Here is a 19,525-nt window from a genome sequence, read left to right as displayed (position 1 = left end):
TAAGCCAAAGTTAAACCGTGATTCTATTAGAAATTTCTACAGCTTCTAAATTCTGTTTATCAGGATTCTCAAATCCCATATAATTGCGGTAGCTAATATACTTTAAAGCATGTTTGAACACAAACATAGAATATCAGGTATTCAATTAGTTGGCAATTATATATAGATTTACAGCGAATATCACAATACTAGACAAAGTGCCTACAGTTAAAATAAGATGTATGCGTGTCTGCGTTTGTACGCGTGTACGTATATATATGTGCATGTTGCACGCGCGCGCACGCATGCATCTAGCTGTGTTTTAGTTATGTCAAGATAAGCCTAAATAAAAATTTTGGACAATATACCAGTAATTTTCTAAACTAAAAATAAGATTATATCAAATAGTTTTACTATAGGAGATAGATAATTACTAGTTTTCTGTTTATTCATTGGATTATTATTAATCACATTAAATTTACACATATCATTAAATTCATTTGCTCAATCGTACACAATTAAACTATATATACAAAGTATATGGATACAACGTATACTGATATACATCTAAACGTTACTGCTCCAGTCATATTAAGCATTGTACATGCAGCTATATGCGCTGGCCTGATCGTATATTATATAGAGTATTAACAAATTTTATATAGAGCCTTATCCATGCATGTACATTTGTCCTCTACGCCGCCGGTGATTTTCAAGAGAAAGGCTTTTTAAAGACCAATACAGCTTGGTATCAGTGCCATCGCACGTGTTGTCATCAGCGCGCAGAGAGCTAATATACGTATCACAAGGCCTCCAATATATTCACAAATCTACTACCCTGTGTGGCAACGTTTTTTATGGATCCGGAAATTCTAAAGGGCAAAGTTGATTTTGGCGAGATGTAAAATGAAAGCAGAGAGAGTCGGAACAAATAGTGTAAGGCATTCTCTCAGAGGCTCTAACCTCTCCCCAATTTATCACCATGATACCAAGCAGTCATTTCATAAATATACACGTTCTTATCACGGTAGTGCACTTGGAAAGCAAAACAAGACAACAAATTTAGCTAGACAAATCCATGTCTTACAAAATATCCATTGATTTCTAGTATACTTTATTTAAACTAGTTTTCTTGTAGTTTGGCATTTTGTTTTCTAATCATTTACATTCCTTCGGCAATGATCAATGCATGATGGCTTTGAGTATCTATTAAACATCGCCTTCAATTCAGAATCATGATAACATGTCATTTTTTTAATCTAAAGTTTGAGGAACGTATTCATTGCAGACATGATTCTAACACTATGCTAAATAAATAACTCAGGGTAAACACAAAAAGAAATTATAGTGTTATATACAGATTTTGTTTTTCGTTTTCATTGTTTTTTTTTTGTTCGTTTTAATAATGAAATCATATTATTCTTCAGTTTATATAAGCTATTAGATGATTATAAGCATATGTCAAATCTTTGCATGTTTGTTGTTCCCTTATATAACGACACAAAGATATGTATGATTATTGCGCTTGTTTTATTTTAGTAAAGACTTCATGCCAATTATCTTTAAAAGAACCTTAGAAGTTTTCTTATCTTAACAACTAATAGACGTTAAAAATCAATCTTCCGTCTGTTTTGATTCGAAGATCAAACAGTCTAGGTCTGGATCAAAAGTACAATATTCGTGACGAATGGAGATATTGGAAACCCAGAGGAAATGAATAAACGGAATATCAACAAATAAAGAATTAATTAGATGTAGCATCCGATACTGTCATAGGTTATCCTTTATATTGTCATATATTGTCATTATGCGTATTGCTGCAGCTTCTATTGTTGCCAGCTCCATGTTCTTCTAAAATTTCAGATGAGCAACTTCTAGAAATATTCTCCATTTGTCAATGTTTTTTTATAAATATCGTAATAGATAAAATGGAATTTGGATGGTTAATGTTGAATATATGAATATATTACACAGGGTATACATATAGATATATTATATACTCATATGACATATATATATATATATATATATATATATATATATAATTAAAATATCATCATTTCTAAAAATAGATTTAACATCAATTCTAAAAATAGCCAAACACCCACTGCTGCCGTCCAAAGGAATTGGTATAAAAGACAGAAAACCAGCCAACTTATTACAGTCTGTTAAAGTCTGTCATACCGGCCATGACGAAGGGAAATAGCCCTGAAACTCGAGTCGCCTTTATATATATATATTTATATTTATATATTTATATATTTGATCCTTTATATTGAACACTCAATATTTCATCTACATTCAATACTTTCTTTCATGGTGCCATCCATTTTTATTTTATTTTATTTTATATTGTATATTGTATATTCCATATTCTATACCCCACATTAGTTCTGCAGGAATATAAATAAAACATAAAAAACAGACAGTGTTGGAACTCTTTTAAGCAAAATAATATATTCCTCTATACACAATCATACAAAAAACCCCACCTTTTTTGTATTTATTTTTACTCGCATATATATATATATATATATATATATATATATATATAGATTCAAGGCTTGAATATGGTACTTATGCGAAGGCACCTGAATATCGCATCCCAAAAGGATGGGTGATTAAAATCAAACAATAAGCAACACGGATTTCAAAAGTGATTGCAGTACGCACGTTTCATGCTACTTCAATTTATTTAAGTAATGTGAGCATTACCTTAAATGCAATATGAAGAGCAATCTTCAGCTGCACGAAAATGTAGAAAAAAGACATATTACAAATGTGGCAACATATTAAATCCAAGTGGGAGAGAGCATACATAAAATCCAAATGTGAGGAAGAATATATAAGTCCATCTTGACATAGCGGAGTCTAGCATGAAACGTGCGTACTGCAATCACTTTTGAAATCTGTGTTGCTTATTGTTTGATATATATATATATATATATATATATATTCTAATGTGCATGTAGTTATATATTATCGTATTTATAATATATACAAAAGTATAATATACTACGTATTAGTATAAAACGTTACGATATTGTCAATTATTATTGCATTGTGGAATACTAGCATAGATGACATCTCACTATATCATACTTATAGCACTGAAATAATGACATGTAATATTTAGTTTTTAATGCATTACTATATTATATGCTATAGTACACCATATGATGATACAGTATTTTATAATCTGTTGTGTCTGGGGAGAGTCATTTTCTTTTCGTGCCTTAAAATTTAACACACTCACCGTTAAAATTTCCACTTATTTCTTATTTTTATTTTCCTAAAATTTTCGTTGCGTCTTGCAACCTTTTCAATAGTCTTGACTCTGTCCGTTATTTACGCTACGTTCTGTTTTTGCTTTTGTTTGTTTTTGCGCATGTGTGTGTATATATGCATGCATGTATGATGTATGTGTGCATGTGTGTGTATGTATCTCTGTGTGTGTGTTGGCATGTATGTATGTATGTGTGTGTATGTGTATATGCATATATGTGTGTGTTTGCATGTATGTATGTATGTATTCTGCATTTGTTTTTCTTTTTATGTATGTGTGTGCATGTGTGTATATGTATGTATGTACATCTGTCTCCTTGTGTGTGCATGTCTGAGTGTGTGTGTGTGTGTGTGTGTGTGTATGTTTTGCTGCTATGTACCATGTTTGTTTGTATGGGTGTACATCTTTATATGTGTGGACAAGTGTGTGTGTGTATGTGGCCATGTGTTTCAGTCTCTATTTGCGTATGTAGTTGTCTGTTCATATACGCTATGTACCTACCCGTCTGTTAAATTTTGAGGCACAATAAGAAAATGACTCTCCCCAGACACAACAGAATATGCTTCAACACACGAAATCACATAAAAAATCTTGCAAACCAAATCCAAAATCGAAGTATTTTATAAGTTTACCATGAAATAACTTAACGTATTATATACTGTCCTACATTTCTAATACCGATATCATATTAACGTCTAAGAAACATAATGTGGATTTCTGAAACTATTTCACTTTGAAGAAATTGTACTATTTTTAGTAATCTTAATATATTGCAATAGTTAAAACTAATATGTAATTTTGCGTAATATTGTGATAGAAACAATAGATTTATTAAATATGCTATTTGCTATATATATATATATATATAATATATATATATATATATATATAACATTTTCACTGATTTTATCTAATACTATTCATCTTTATATAGCGAAAACCATTTTCCGTTGGTTATTAACACACACACACACACGTCCACACACACACACACACGCACACACACACACATACACAACATACACACACACACACACACACACACACACGGACACACACACACACACACACATACACACATAAATATATACATTTCAAGTATGAAGTTTATTGATGCTACTTTGAGATTATGAGTAAAATAAAAGAATATACGTTCTACCATAGAAGTATTAGCAAGACGCAGCAATTGATAATATAATAAAGTTTTAATCAGTGACAATAGAAATTATTAATATAGTCCATTGAAAAAACTGAAATATATATTAAAAAAAAGCTGTAGTAAGAACTCTAATACTGATTTCAATCTTTGGCACAAGCCCAGAAATTTCATGAGAAAGTTAAGTCGATTATATCGGCTTAAGTGCTCTACTGGTACCTATTTTATTGTCCACGAATGGATGAAAGGCAAAGTCGATCTCAGCGGAATTTGAACTCAAAATGGAAAGACAGATGAAATATTGCTAAACATTTTACCCGGCGTGCTAACGATTCTGCCATCCTTAGTCAGAACTCTAATATTAATAATCAATAATCAGTCGATATGTCGGATAATTCCTACGAAATGTGTTTCAGTATAACTTACATTTTACTGTTTTATGTGGTATTGAACAAGCACCAAAACACTGTGAATATAGCAACCAAGGTAGCATTCGTCCAAATGCATTTGTGTAATACGTGAATTATCCATATATTTACAGCATTAGTTAAAGATAATATTAATATTGACACAAGGATAAAAGAAAATATGGACAGGTACTGTTGGTTAAGCAGATCCTAGTGTATTGTTACTACTTCTTTTATCGACTAACCGAAAGGACGTAGATTTGAACTTAGATTTTAAGGCAACATAATTAAAGCGTTGTTCTACAGATTTAGATTCTAACCTTTCCAGATGAGAATAATAATATTACTAAACTGACTGAAAACATCTCACAACAGCGTTCTGTGTGCTAAATGTTCATAAGGAAAGGTTTACAAAGTAACAACCTTGAGTTGAAAAGCCCGATGAATTGGGATTTTTTTCCATAGACAAATGCGCCCTTTCGGTGTTTAAAATCTGAAATCAACAACAGGTGTTATTAGTTCAACTAAAAACGCTTAATTGAAATTTTTTGGAAAATATAAAAAATGCAGTAAAGTATATTATCTTTTTGTTTTATATTTCGAAAATAAAATTTCGATGATACCCTGCCTTAACTTATAAGATACCCTTGAACTAGAAGCCAGCCTGTCATTGGGTTAACCCGTTATCCCTTACGTAGTGCCACCATTAATTTTAACTGAGTCTGTTAGAGCAACCTGAAGTGGAGTGTTTGATCAAGAACCAAATGTACCGCCCGATTTGGAAATCAAAGTCACGAACTTACAATGATTTATCCAACACCATAACCAGAAGGCTGTGCAGCGAGCATGTACACTCAAACACATACACACAAGCTCTTGTCTATATGTTTACAAATGAGTGTGAGTTCGCAAGTATGTTTACGTGTGAGTGTGCGTGTACATGATTCTCAGCCCGCTTCTCAACTTGAGCATGTTTTTCAGTTGACGTCAACTCTTCCATGCAACGTATTTATTGGCTGTCAGGACTTCCTATATGGGGCACATGCCTTTAGTATACTCTAAGGGCGTAGCCTAGCCAGCTGAGTTACCAACTTTTATTTCAAGGACCACACTGTTGCAAGTTGTTTTCTGTGATAGCTTTCATTTGACGATTTGTTGGACATGAAGATGTAGTAAATAATTCCCAGGTACACATTGTGTAAAGCATTGATGCTATTCATATTTTCTTATACCAGTCACTCTCATTCTCAATAGAACACTAGGGCTGATTAGCTGATACAGGGTCCAATCTCATTCTTCCATCGCTATATTGGTGTAGACTTTCAGCTCGTTTGAAGTTTTGTGAATTCCACTCGATTTTTGATAAGGAGAATATAATGAACAAAATCATATTGAACTGATTCTCCTGCATTTTCTTTTAACCAAAGCCAGGATCTTTTCATCACCCCGTTACCACCGTGTGCATAAATATATATATATATATATATATATATATATATATATATATATATATATATATATAAAGCTATTTACAGGGAAAAGGTTAACAATCTAAAGCTTTGCATTAGTTGTTTATATCAGACAGTCCTACAAAGGTGAAAACAGTCCTACAAAGCCGAAACGTGAAAATAACGGTGTAAAAATAAAGTATAGATAGTGCTCTACTGTAATTCGTTCTTCAGTGAATGCTTCAATGTATTTATACATGGTTATATGTAAAAATAAGTACATTTATATAGACATACAAACGTATATATATATATATATATATATATATATACGTGTGTGTGTGTGTGTGTGTGTGTGTGTGTGTGTGTGTTTGTGTGTGTGTGTGTGTGTGTATGTGTGTGTTTGTGTGTGTGTGTGTGTGTGTGTGTGTGTGTGTGTGTGTATGAGTAGATAGATAGATAGATAGATAGATAGATAGATAGATAGATAGATAGATAGATAGATAGATATAGTGTCTGTTAAAAGTTAATAAAAGTTTGATAGGTTTGTAAGTAGATAAAATTGCAGATTTCCTACCAATTAACTGAATTTGTATTACATAGGAAATGAATTATATATTGCTACATAACATTTGAGAGAAACATAATTCTCCGTATATATTTGTCTATTTTACAACAAATCAAATACTATTATTAACTGGAGAAAATGGATACTACCAGACTGTAAACGACAAAGAGAAGCTACGTAAGCTGTACTCAGTGATGTGAATGCTATTATCGAGCAAATATCAATTTACACAAATATATATTTGTATTGAGTGAATATTATGGCTTGTAGATTTACACGATATGGAAAGGCCATACGTTATAATGGGTATCTTATAAATATTTGTATAAAATTATATATAACTTTTATCTCTTATTTGTTTCAGTCAATGCAATAGAACCATAATGAAGCATCGCCCTGAAGGCGTTAGTCAAACTCCTTAACTATGACCCGAGAAAACAAAAAAACTAGGAAATAATGACCACATTTAAAATACTCTCTTTAAAAACTGATATATACCATCGCTATTTACTGCGGTAATAGATGACGGCTCTTGGACAATTAGAAAACTATCATGAAATGTCCACGGTAGGACTACACAAATATCTGGAGCAGAATAATATAAAATTAATACAAACTGCAAGGAACCACGAACAGAAATCTCTTGTGTGTGTTAAAGGGAGTCAGTAAATACTAAACAGTGGCTGAAATGAGAGATAGTTAAGACGAGAAAGTGAAACAAATAACAGAAATTATAAAGATGCTGAATTCTAAGCTAAAAATAAGGCTAAATAACGTCATGTTAAATCAATGGTAAGAAAATAGTTGATTTGGCAATTACCTGTAAACCATGAACAGAGTGATGATAAACTAAGGAAACCGTAATTTCGCTAGGATGCACATGACACAAAACTGTTGGTGATGGAATTTCTCAATTTCTATTTAATTAATTACTCCATTTCCTCGAAGTTTACTGTATCGAGAAATATGAATTCACTTGCCAGTAATCATGTCATTGTGTATTAGTCTTATAAAAATTCAGGCAATATTTGTCAAACAATCTGAACAGTCTGAGTTGGTTGCAAAACTTTCAACCTTCTCCTATCGGCTTCATCCATACAATCGTTGTGTGCGTCCAAGATGCTATTCCATTCATCCACCTACACTCGCCTGTATTAACGAATGAGATGTTCTAAGGGATGTATTTAGCTGGCCAAAGAAATCAGGCCACACAGTTCGTATCGAGGCATCACCGAAGGAAGGCGAGCAAGTATATGACGGATATTCTATTAATGTTGTTGGTTATGACAACTGGACATTGTAAAATACGTCGTTGATCAGGTGTTTATGTTTCAATGTTAATCCCGGGCCACATGTTCCTCCCGTTCTTAGAATGGCCATGTTAGGAGGATAAGAAGAAACGAAGGATACGAAATAGGTAACACTTATCCAGAGGGAATCGATTGGCGGACCCCTTACAATGCCCTCTGGAATCTTCTTGTCCAGGATATTTTTGAACCACTTCCTCATTTGGGAAAACGTTTCCTAATGAATTCACGTGTTTGATATTTGCATCTAACCAGAAGCTTTTTTTCCCTTTGTTTTCGGTGTAAGTTCAACACAACCGATCATTTAGCAAAGTTTCGTTTATGTGTGTTTAAATAAAATGTGGTCAACTCCTCGTTTATTTTATAATCCAGAGGACCGTGCATTTCATGGATCATCCCAAAAAGAATAATAACAAATGAAAAAAGTGCTAAAAGAAAATTTACAATAAGAAATGTGAACGGGTCCCATTTTTATGGCGAATATAACAGAAATGGTGTAGAACATATAGGGACACTGAATCCCATAGTCTTCAGAGCAAATACCTATATACTACTACTACCAGCAATAATAATAATGATAATAATAATAATAATAATAATAATAATAATAATAATAATAATAATAATAATAATAAATGCCCGGATTCAGTCGAGCTTACGATCGTGAGGTTGTGAGTTCGAATCCCCGACCGGGCTGCGTGTTGTGTTCTTGAGTAAGAACACAACACTGTAGAAATGAGTTGCGACGTCACTGGTGCCAAGCTGTATCGGCCTTTGCCTTTCCCTTGGATTAAACTGATGGCGTAGAGACGGGAGGCCGGTATTCATGGCCGACTGCTGGTCTACCATAAACAACCTTGCCTGGACTTGTGCCTGGGAGGGTAACTTTCTAGGTGCAATTCTATAGTCAGTCATGAACGAAGAGGGTCTCAGCAGCATATATATATATATATATATATATATATATATATATGTATGTATATACATACATGCACACACACACACACACATATATATATATATGTATAGATACATACATACATACATACATATATATATATATATATATATATATATATATATATATATATATATATATATATATATATATATATATATATAGCGGGTATGTGCATAGGACAGCGCGAGTATTTTTAACGTAATTGAATGGTCGTCTCATCTTACCATTTCACTTCGAACTTACCTTCTACTAGCTGCCGTTGAGTCACGCTGAAAAGCAATCTCATAAGCAAAATTTTCTTGTCAATTCAAAACGGTAAAATGCATTGAATGATTCAATTAGTTGAGGAAATTCGACAAATGTATGAAGTGTTTGTTACAGTAAATCAAACTTTAAAGTACGCCGACATCGACTTTAATTAACTATATTTCGCACACCGTACCTGGCTTATTCCATGATTAATAAATGGGCATATAATTCACGTTGAACTGCAATACAATGTGTAATGAATTGAGGATAATTTAGTGAACTATTAGACTGAAGATAAAGTTCATTGAATATACTTTGGTTTTAATGACGGAAACTTTGATATCTTAGAAAATCTGCAGCCATCACCTGATTCTTTTTAAGTCTTTGCTTCATCAGCACATTATACCAAAATTCTTATGCTATATTATCATGTAAAAACCGTGTTCCTGTCTAAGAGACCATTCTAATGTTTGTAAAGTCAATAATAGAGACAATGTAATTGAGAGATTAGATATATATATTTTATATTCTTTTGTTGATTGTTTGTGTCATTCGTTGGCGATGCATGATTATAGATATCCGTTAATGGCTTCAGAAACTCATAAACGTGGCTTCATCGAAAGACTTATCAATTTACAGTGCTCTCCATCTCCTCTAACAAATAGGTGGATTGGACTGTTGAGAGATCAGTATCTGGTCAATGAACACAATACAGTGATTGTGGAATGGCACGAGCCGATGAATGAATGGTTGCATGTTCGTTACTCACTCGACTGAGTAGACTTTACTTCATTGCCTGATTACGTATGATATGAAAATCCACAGGCTACGAATAAGTTTTCGTTCATCTTAGGTTAATGAAGGCATGCAGGAAATATATGTACAATCGATAAATCCTATGGCTTTTTAACCAGTATTGATTTTTGCCTTACCCTTATCAACTCAATAAATTCAATATTAATATTAATAAAATCATAAACACACAAGTTATGTTGGAAAGAAAGAAATCGTTTCGCCTTTTTACTCCTGTAAATTATGAAAATATGTATAAAATTATAATTAAGGAACATACTATGTCAAATTGAACAAAATATATCATTCGAGAATTAAGCAGGTTGTTGTTTCTTGGAAGCCCGTAAGCGCTGATCCTGCAGAACTTTATATATAGACATATTACAAATATGATTTTTTAGACATGGTACAGCAAATTTACTTTCAAATATACTTCAGCTCTTATAACTCCATTTCCTTTGGATGGAAATATATTTGACATATTTCTAGCAGATTAAGCAACTGCAAATAGGCTCGATCATTGGCTCATGATGTTGACTCTATTCAAAGTTGTTTTATGTCGTAGACGTAAAATGTGCAGCTGACGAATCATATATATCGCGAGATCAAATATATATCAGGTAGATTTCTGTGTTGGAAATTTTACTTCAAAATACCTTGTTTGAGCTCGCTGACAGGATACCCGGTGAAAAGTATAATATGGCTTATTTAACAATTTCGATCACGGAAGATCAAGAAATCCACTATAAATAGTTATGTAGGTGGGAATGAGTTGTATAAAATAAACAAAATTGAACACCAGGAAATAATGAAATATCATATCTTTAATTTTTATACACGTCAATGTTGTTCAAAAATGGGGTGAAAACATGACCATCATTGCATTAATGAATAAGTTATACTTTTAATCTTGTAAATAGCTAAAATCTTTCTTATTTGAAGAGCTAGACAGAAAATATATATTTCAGTGTGTGGTGGAGAGGCCATGTACGTCTGTATGTACGTAATGGCTATATTATTGTGTTCCTGTCAGTTCCACTGAGTGCTTTCTCAGGCGAATGCATATTCAGCAACTAGAATGAATATATTTACATATGCCGGGGCGTTTAACAGTTTTTCGTTTTCACTTTCTAAAACTTATTATGTATACAACAATAATTCTCCACTCTAGTATTTAATTTGTCATCGTTTCATTGAATACGAATGTGAAACAATTCAGATTGTTTAATCACCATTCATATAAAATTTATTTTATTTTAAATAAATACAAACAGTAAAATTATAGTATAATTTCCATTGGTATGGAGTTTATTTTGAATAGAAATGTTCTAACGTAGCATTACATCTCGCGATTCATTGTATTGTATATTAAAAGTATACAATATAGCATTTCACTTTAGAAAGCATTGTGTTTTAAATTAATGCAGTTGTTGTTGTTTAGGTCCCTCGAGACTGATCCACGATTAAAGGCGTTCATCCAGCCTTTCAGATTATTCTGTTTACTGTATCCTTTCTTATGATAGTACAGTGTATTTCAAGGGACATGTGTATGTTATTTCTAGCATGTCGATCGACGGCGTAAAAGTTCTCTCGCCGACTCATAAATTACATTCATTTCAAAAGTAGGGAGAAGGCAAAAGCTAACAATGTTATCTTTGAATTATTTCAGTTGGGTTATCTCTAAAATTGGTGGACGTTTTCAGTATAACCGGCGTAGAAAGTCTTTCATATGGAAACGGTTTTATAGTATTCGAAAGGGAAAAATGGTTAGGATAAAGATATTGCTCATAATAGTCTTTGAGTATATTATTGTAAGGTATACTAAAACAGCAGCAAGGATTGAAGACACAATTTCGTGCCTTGCGGGGATAATCTATCGATCCATCTATCTGTCTGTCTGTTTGTTTGTTTGTTTGTCTGTCTATTCATCTATCTATTTATATATACAAAGACTCTCCAGTCGGTTTCGATGTATGTGGATCCGGCAGCCTACATGTTCTTTGTCAGTCATAATGCTTAAGTCAAATGTGACATATAAGTCCCACCAACGATGTGCATAGAATCCCTCACAGATGTTGCATGTATGAGGATTACAGGTCAGTGCAGGCGGTATCTTTGCAGCCGCGTTTCCCCTTTGCGTTGCACCCCTGAGGCTGTTAATACTAACTAAAACGCAATCTCTTAAACCATTTTGACATGACGGTTTCCATTTTTTACGTTCTAAGGCTGTTTGTTGAAAAGTTTTGTTAGCAATATTGACTGGTGAGAGGTTGCTCTCTTCAGCTTGTCCATATATCTGAGCTGTGGTGTGTGTGTATTTACGTATTTACGTATGTGTATCTTTGTGTCTGTGTTTGTCCCCCACCATCGCTTGCCAACCGATGCTGGTGTGTTTATTCCCTTTCACATAGCGGTTCAGCAAAAGTGACCGATAGATTAAGTACCAAGGTTACAACAAATAAGTCCTGGGGATCGATTCCTTCGACTATAACAAGTAAAAGTTCTGGGGTTGATTTCTTCGAAGAGAAAAAAAAAATTTATGCAGCAGGGTTCGAACCTAATGCTAAACCCATAATCGGAACCTGAATATTCTACATAAAGGGAGTCTGCTGACATGGAGAGAAGGGGACACGCTGCCACTTTGTACACCTAAAAATAAGGCAAGATAGAATGCACAGCAGTTACCACTCTCCACCCGGCAATCAGGATAGGCACCCACGTCCAGGAAAGTCCACACCCCTGTGCATACCAACAAAAAAGACTGCCAACAAGCTATACGCGGCTGCGGTGCGAGCTGTAGCAGCCAGACAGCAACATTTTTTTAAGTATCGCACAAAAGTTAACGCAGCAGTTATCAGGGCTACAAACGAAATTAAATCATGTACTCCCACACACATGACCACCACAAGTAATGGACCAAAGACGGCCACCACTGCCGCCGAATTGTCCATCACACCAATTCTACTGATGAACATCAGAGGCCACTTGCAGAACAACAGCATGAACACAATTGCATACTTGGGAGAACTGTCTGCATGCAATCAAGTTATATGTTGCATTACTCTCACAGAGGCTAATCTGTCTGCAGACATACATGATGAAGTATACATACCAATGTATACTTTGTTCCGCACAGACAAAATAGAGAGAAGACACGGTGGAGTTATGATGTACATGCGTGAATATATCACATCATTGACACAGCTGTCGCATTCGAATGAGGTTTGCGACACACTCATAGTACATGGACAGCAACTTGACGTGATAATATGCATATTATACCGTCCATCCGATGCTTCAAAGTACGATAGCATGTTTGAGGAATGACTTACAACGATAAAAGAAGTATTCACAAACCTAGACCAATGCCTTAATGTACTTCTGGTGGGCAACTTCAACTTCCCCAACATTAAATGGCCTGACACGAAAAGAATGCAATCAGACAGGATCTCTAGTAGATCCTACGAAAATGATGTTCATGGAGAAGTCCGTACTTTCCCCAACCAGAAATAACAACATCCTGGATCTCTGCTTCACGAACAACATGGAACTTAACCACAACATAAACATATCACCGTCTACCGACTCAGACCGTAACATGATAGAACTGTCAATATATGGTCCAAAGCTAATTAAAGAATCATACAACACTGATGGATGAACTTTTACAAGTCTGACTGGAAGTCCATCAACAAAGAGATACTCCAGCAAAAGAGGCTTAAGAGTCTGTCTAAGCAAGACACTGACATGAAATTCATTCATGTCAATAATGGGAGCGAGCCATATACATTAAGTTTGTCCCAGAGAAGAAAACTACCATACATAAGAAGATTATTCCCCGAGATACAAGAATCCTGGTGAGACAGAATATAAAGATCTGGAGCCTAATGACAGCAAGAATCCCTATCTCAAAATGGCGCTGTTAGAGACTGAGAATAAAATCAGAATCCCATAAAACGGAAAGGGTAGACAGACAAGCCAGGGCAGTGGAAAATATAAAAAGAAACCCTAAAGCCTTCTACAAGTTCGCAAAAGAATCTGCCTCAGTGCGTACAGGATAGGGCCACTGTTTGATGAAAAGGTCTCACTAACTGCAAACACCAAGTGGATAAGTGAAGCACTCAATAAAAAATTCCAAAGTGTTTTCACCTCCCCGCTACAAAACATGAAAATAAGCAGACATGATGAATTCTTCAACACTTCTAACCTACAACAGAAAAAGTCGACCGTCAATTACATTGGCATTACAGAAGAGAGTGTATTGTCGGCTATTGACGATATAAATCCAAATTCTGCAACAGCAAATCTGTTAAAGACATGCAGGAACGCTCTTGCAAAATCACTGCAAGCGCTTTTCCAGAGTTCCCTTGAATGTGGTACATTTCCTCAAATGTTAAAAGAAGGAATAATCTGCCCTGTCCACAAAGGAGGAAACAGAGCAGATGCTATAAACTACAGGCCTATCTTTCTCACCTTGCATGACAGCAAGATCATGGAACTCATTGTCATAAAAAGACTGACTTGATTATAGACACGCAACATAGTGTCCAGCTTGGAATGAGCTGCCTAACACAGCTACTACAGCACTTTGACTGGGTACTAAAACAGCAGCTCAACCATTCAAATGTGGACGTGATATATCTCGACTTTGCCAATGTTGATCATGGAATATGTCACAAATTACGCGACCTTGGTATCGCTGGTAGACTGGGAGAGTGGCTACATTATTTCCTGAAGAATAGAAGTTAGGCTGTCGCTGCAAATAGCGCTCTCTCTCTCTCTCTCTCTCTCTCTCTCTCTCTCTGAACTGACACCAATCCTAAGTGGAATCCCCCAGCGATCAGTGCTGGGACCACTACTGTTTATGCTTGCTCTCTCGGACACGCCCTCAGCCACAGAGTCAACCACACTCACTAACTACGCCGATGAGACAAAAATGTCGCAAGCGGTCAAGAAACCCACTGACATCTTAAGACTGCAGAATGACCTGAATGCAACATATAAATGGGCTGATGAGTATAATATATAGTTCAATGGCGCAAATTTTCAAGCACTCCGTTATCATCCCACAAACAAACTACAGCTAAAGTTTACGGGACCAGCAGGCAATGTAATCGCAGAGCTAGTGTCCGTGCGTGACCTGGGTATCCACATGAGCACGGATGCAACTTTCCATGTGCACATTGCTCAGATGGCAACACAATGCAGGCGGACGGCAGGTTAGATCTTTAGATCCTTCAAGACCAGTAACAGAAACACAATTCTTCTGCATTGGAGAACATTTGTCCTCAGTTATCTGGACTAGTTCTCCCAACTGTGGTCCCCACAGAGTGTAGAACTAATTGCCGAACTAGAGGCGATCCAGCGCCACTACACAAAAAAGATAGACTCAGTAAAACATATGTGCAATTGGGAGAGGTTGAAGGTACTGGGACTCTACACCCTGGAGAGGAGACGTGATAGATATGCAGTGCTTTACATATGGAAAATAATGGAGGGTCTAGCACCGAATTTCGGAATCGAACTGGACGGTATTGCACGGTACCAAAGATCCCATCTTCTCCATCGAGGATACGAACCAAATATTGTAAAAAACTTGGGATTCAAGAGATCACAATTTTTTAATGCCCTATCACAGAACATCAGGGATCTGTAAGGTGTAGACATACAAGTCTTCAAAAAACGCCTAGTCAGTTTTTTATCTGCAATATCAGATGAACCCACAATACTGTAGGATGCACAAAGAAGAGCATTAACGTCCAATTCGCTACTTAACCAGAATCAACACGAGAAAAATGCCCGGATGCAGTAAAGGCATTGCACCAGCATGGCCTCAGCCTCTGGCTGAAACCCATAAAAAAGATATAAATATATGTGTGTATGTATGTATGTATGTATATACATGTATGTATATGCATGTATATGTATATATACATACACACACACACTCACACACACACACACACACATATATATATATATATATATATATATATATATATATATATATATATATATGTATATATATATATATAATGGCCCAATGGTTATGGCAGCGGACTCGCGGTTGTAGGGTCGCGGTTTCGATTCCCAGAGGAAACAATGTCGAGTGAATGTATATTGATTTGTTAAATAACTACAATTTTTTAAACTGATAGGAATTGATATATGAAAATGAAAGCATATATGCAGATAACTTTCGTCAATAACAATGGTAAGATGAATATAAATAAATTCAAAAAGTAACTGTTAAGAATCAATCAGGTAAATGTTTCCTAATTTAATCTTGCCAGAAATTCAGAAATGTATAGGTTAACAGACAAGTAACAGACTACGATAGAGGTAAATAGCTATATTTTTTTCAGTTTAGGAATCTGATTGTATATTTATAATTTCAAGTAGCAGCAATTTCTTCTTATCAATGCGTCTGTATGTATTTATTTCTATCTCAGTATATACACGTCCCATTACACGGTACGGTATATATATATATATATATATATATATATATGGGCGTGTATGTATAGATCTGTTTACATTTCTGTTTATGCGCCTATTAGTGTGTGTGTGTGTGTGTGTGTGTGTGTGTGTACTTCGTAGAACACTACACATCCATACATGAATTTAGGCAGTGCAAGTTCCATTAATCTAATCGCGATATTCAGCTTCTGAAAATATGCATCAGCTCAGTGTACACTCGGGGTTTGAAGTTATGATTTTATGAATGAAACAGACGAGAAAAATGGACCTTAAATATTCTGCGTAAAAAATATATATAGAATATTAACTACAAGTTACTTAGCAGGGCATATAGGCATTTCAGTGATCATTCATTTTGGCAGTAGCGGTTAATCGTAAGACAATTATTCGTTTAATCACACGATATATAGCAACTGATGTCATTATGTCTGGTTTGCATATAAATCAACCAGAAATGTTAAAAACAACGGAATGATCATTTTGTGTATGAGCGAAAATAATAACTACCGTAGTGAATTTAATTTGGGACATTTAGAACCATACTAGAAACTATGCAAGAGATAGACGCACAGGAACCTATGCAGTACAGATTTAATTAATCTAAGTGAGATATTCAATCACTGAGAGTGCACAATGATTTAATAAATATGTCTATGTGAATTAAACAAATTCAAAGAATGGGTCTAACACACCACACAAAGGAAAATTTGAATACTTATAAATCTTGCGTGTATGTGCGCGTATGCATCTCTGCATGTATTTTGTGGTCATCCGTCTGTATTCTCTATTGTTTCTCTTACGTAAATTCTTTTAATATTTACATATCTTTCTCTCCCGCTGTATCTCTCCTGTCAATCTATCTATCTATCTATCTATCTATCTATCTATCTATCTATCTATCTATTTATCTATCTATCTATCTATCTATCTATCTATCTATCTATCTATCTATCTATCTATATCTATCTATCTATCTATCTGTCTGTCTTCTACCTACCTATCTAACTATCTATCTATCTATCTATCTATCTATTTACCTATCTATCTATCCGTCTGTCTGTCTTCTATCTATCTATCTATCTATCTATCTTATCTATCTATCTATCTATCTATCTATCTATCTATCTATCTATCAGCCCACAAACAAACTACAGCTGAAGTACATGGGGCCAGCAGGCTATGTAATCCCAGAATTCTTTCTCTCTCTCTCTCTCTATTTATCTATCTATCAATCTCTATCTATCTATTTATTTGTCTCTTTATCTTAATACCTCGTAACCTCTATTAGATTATCTTCATGTGCTTCAGAAAGAAGTAACACATCCTTTACTATTGTTAGATTTTAATCACATGCGTTTGTGATCGAATATGGTTCAATTTAGACTGAATATAGGGAAAGAGATTTAGCTCTGCAAGAGTTTTCCAACATCCGCTAACACCGATTGTACTTACAAATATAGACTGAAACACATACATATATACTGTTCCATGTACAAACACACAAGTATACACACTTCCACAAACACACACAAACACACACACATAGACAATTAGATCCATACCGACAAAACAGAGTTTGTTAGAGAGATAGTTTTAGCATGTGTAAAGCCATTTGTAAAATGTAGTGCCTAGTTCTGTTTTTTTTTTCTGCTTATAGTATTTATATCATAGTAAAGTCCATGATATCTTATCGTGAAGTACCTTCATCCAACATATAGCGAAAAAAAGAAGAGATTTTCTTTTCAGATCAACAAAATTCTTCTGTTTCTGTTTACATAGCTTCTAATCTTTTATGCACTGTAAATATCCTTTACTGCTGACACATTTTAGATATATGCACAAAGCAACATAACAAACATTAATCTACCACAAAGTTGTTCTCTCTTCATCTCTTATTTTAATACTACAGTGAACTGTAATACATAGAACTCGCTGACACTAAATATATTAGACTGGTCTCTACTCTAGGGAACATGTTTGCACTATTATGCATTTTTCGAAATCCACTCCACATATTTACTAGATCTTCTTTAGATCATCTTTAAGAAAACATTTTAACAGTTATTTCAAAATTTATTTTCCACTTCAAACCCTTTTCAATCCTCTCTAATCCATCGTTTGTCTCTTCGATATCTAATCTTCGAAGTTTAAATCGAAATATTTAAAGCAAGTATTTCATTCTTCAAACGTTTTGGATCCATCCTTGAATCTGTCATTGACAAATTGGAAATATTGTCTTTAAGGCATGTCTTTGGGGACATATCGTATTAAAACTACAATTGTTAATAAGTCTTATCAAAAATAAATCAATAAGGCTGTAAATTTAATATCCAAATGACTAAAACATTGATAAAATTAAATTAGACGTTTTATGTTCATACAAATTGATACTAAAATTGGAAATAATTTTTCGAATTTAAAATTCCAAATATTAAAGCCACTGCTTAGTAGGAAATAAAAGATAATCAACAACATAATTGTTTGTAATAGCGCAACTGTTTTAATGATTACGATTGAGCTGACTGATGTTTTAATATGAAATAAAATATATAATTTAATATTTTGCATTACATTTCCAGCACTACCTATTTTATTAGGATCATTTACACAGATATAAAATATACTATACATTAATTGAATTAATTCTGTAAATAAAATCACATATTTAGCACTGTGGTATACCATATTTCAGTGTTAATCCTGAGATATGAGGAGAGATTTGTTCAACAGTCAGAGAAACTTTTGATTTCGAGTCTAGTGAGTGAGTAACAAACATAGTCTCAGTTTCACTGCAGTATACACAATTTAACGTAATTTTAAACGTAACTTTAAACTTTAACTTATATATTTTTCTTCTACTAGAGCCAAATAAAGAGCAGAAAGGTTGTAGCG

General features: G+C 34.2%; 1 protein-coding gene across 4 annotated transcripts in view; it reads left to right on the top strand.

Moving 5' to 3' along the window:
- Window positions 1-19,525, top strand: part of LOC106869618 (neuronal acetylcholine receptor subunit alpha-5) — a 499,717-nt gene that overhangs the window by 414,691 nt on the left and 65,501 nt on the right. The window lies entirely within an intron of this gene.

Source organism: Octopus bimaculoides, chromosome 6 (genome assembly GCF_046866305.1).
Source record: "Octopus bimaculoides isolate indiv1 chromosome 6, ASM4686630v1, whole genome shotgun sequence".
In the NCBI taxonomy this organism is placed as follows: domain Eukaryota; kingdom Metazoa; phylum Mollusca; class Cephalopoda; order Octopoda; family Octopodidae; genus Octopus; species Octopus bimaculoides.
Note: the sequence above shows the minus strand (reverse complement) of the source record. Positions and strands in the feature narration are given on the sequence as shown.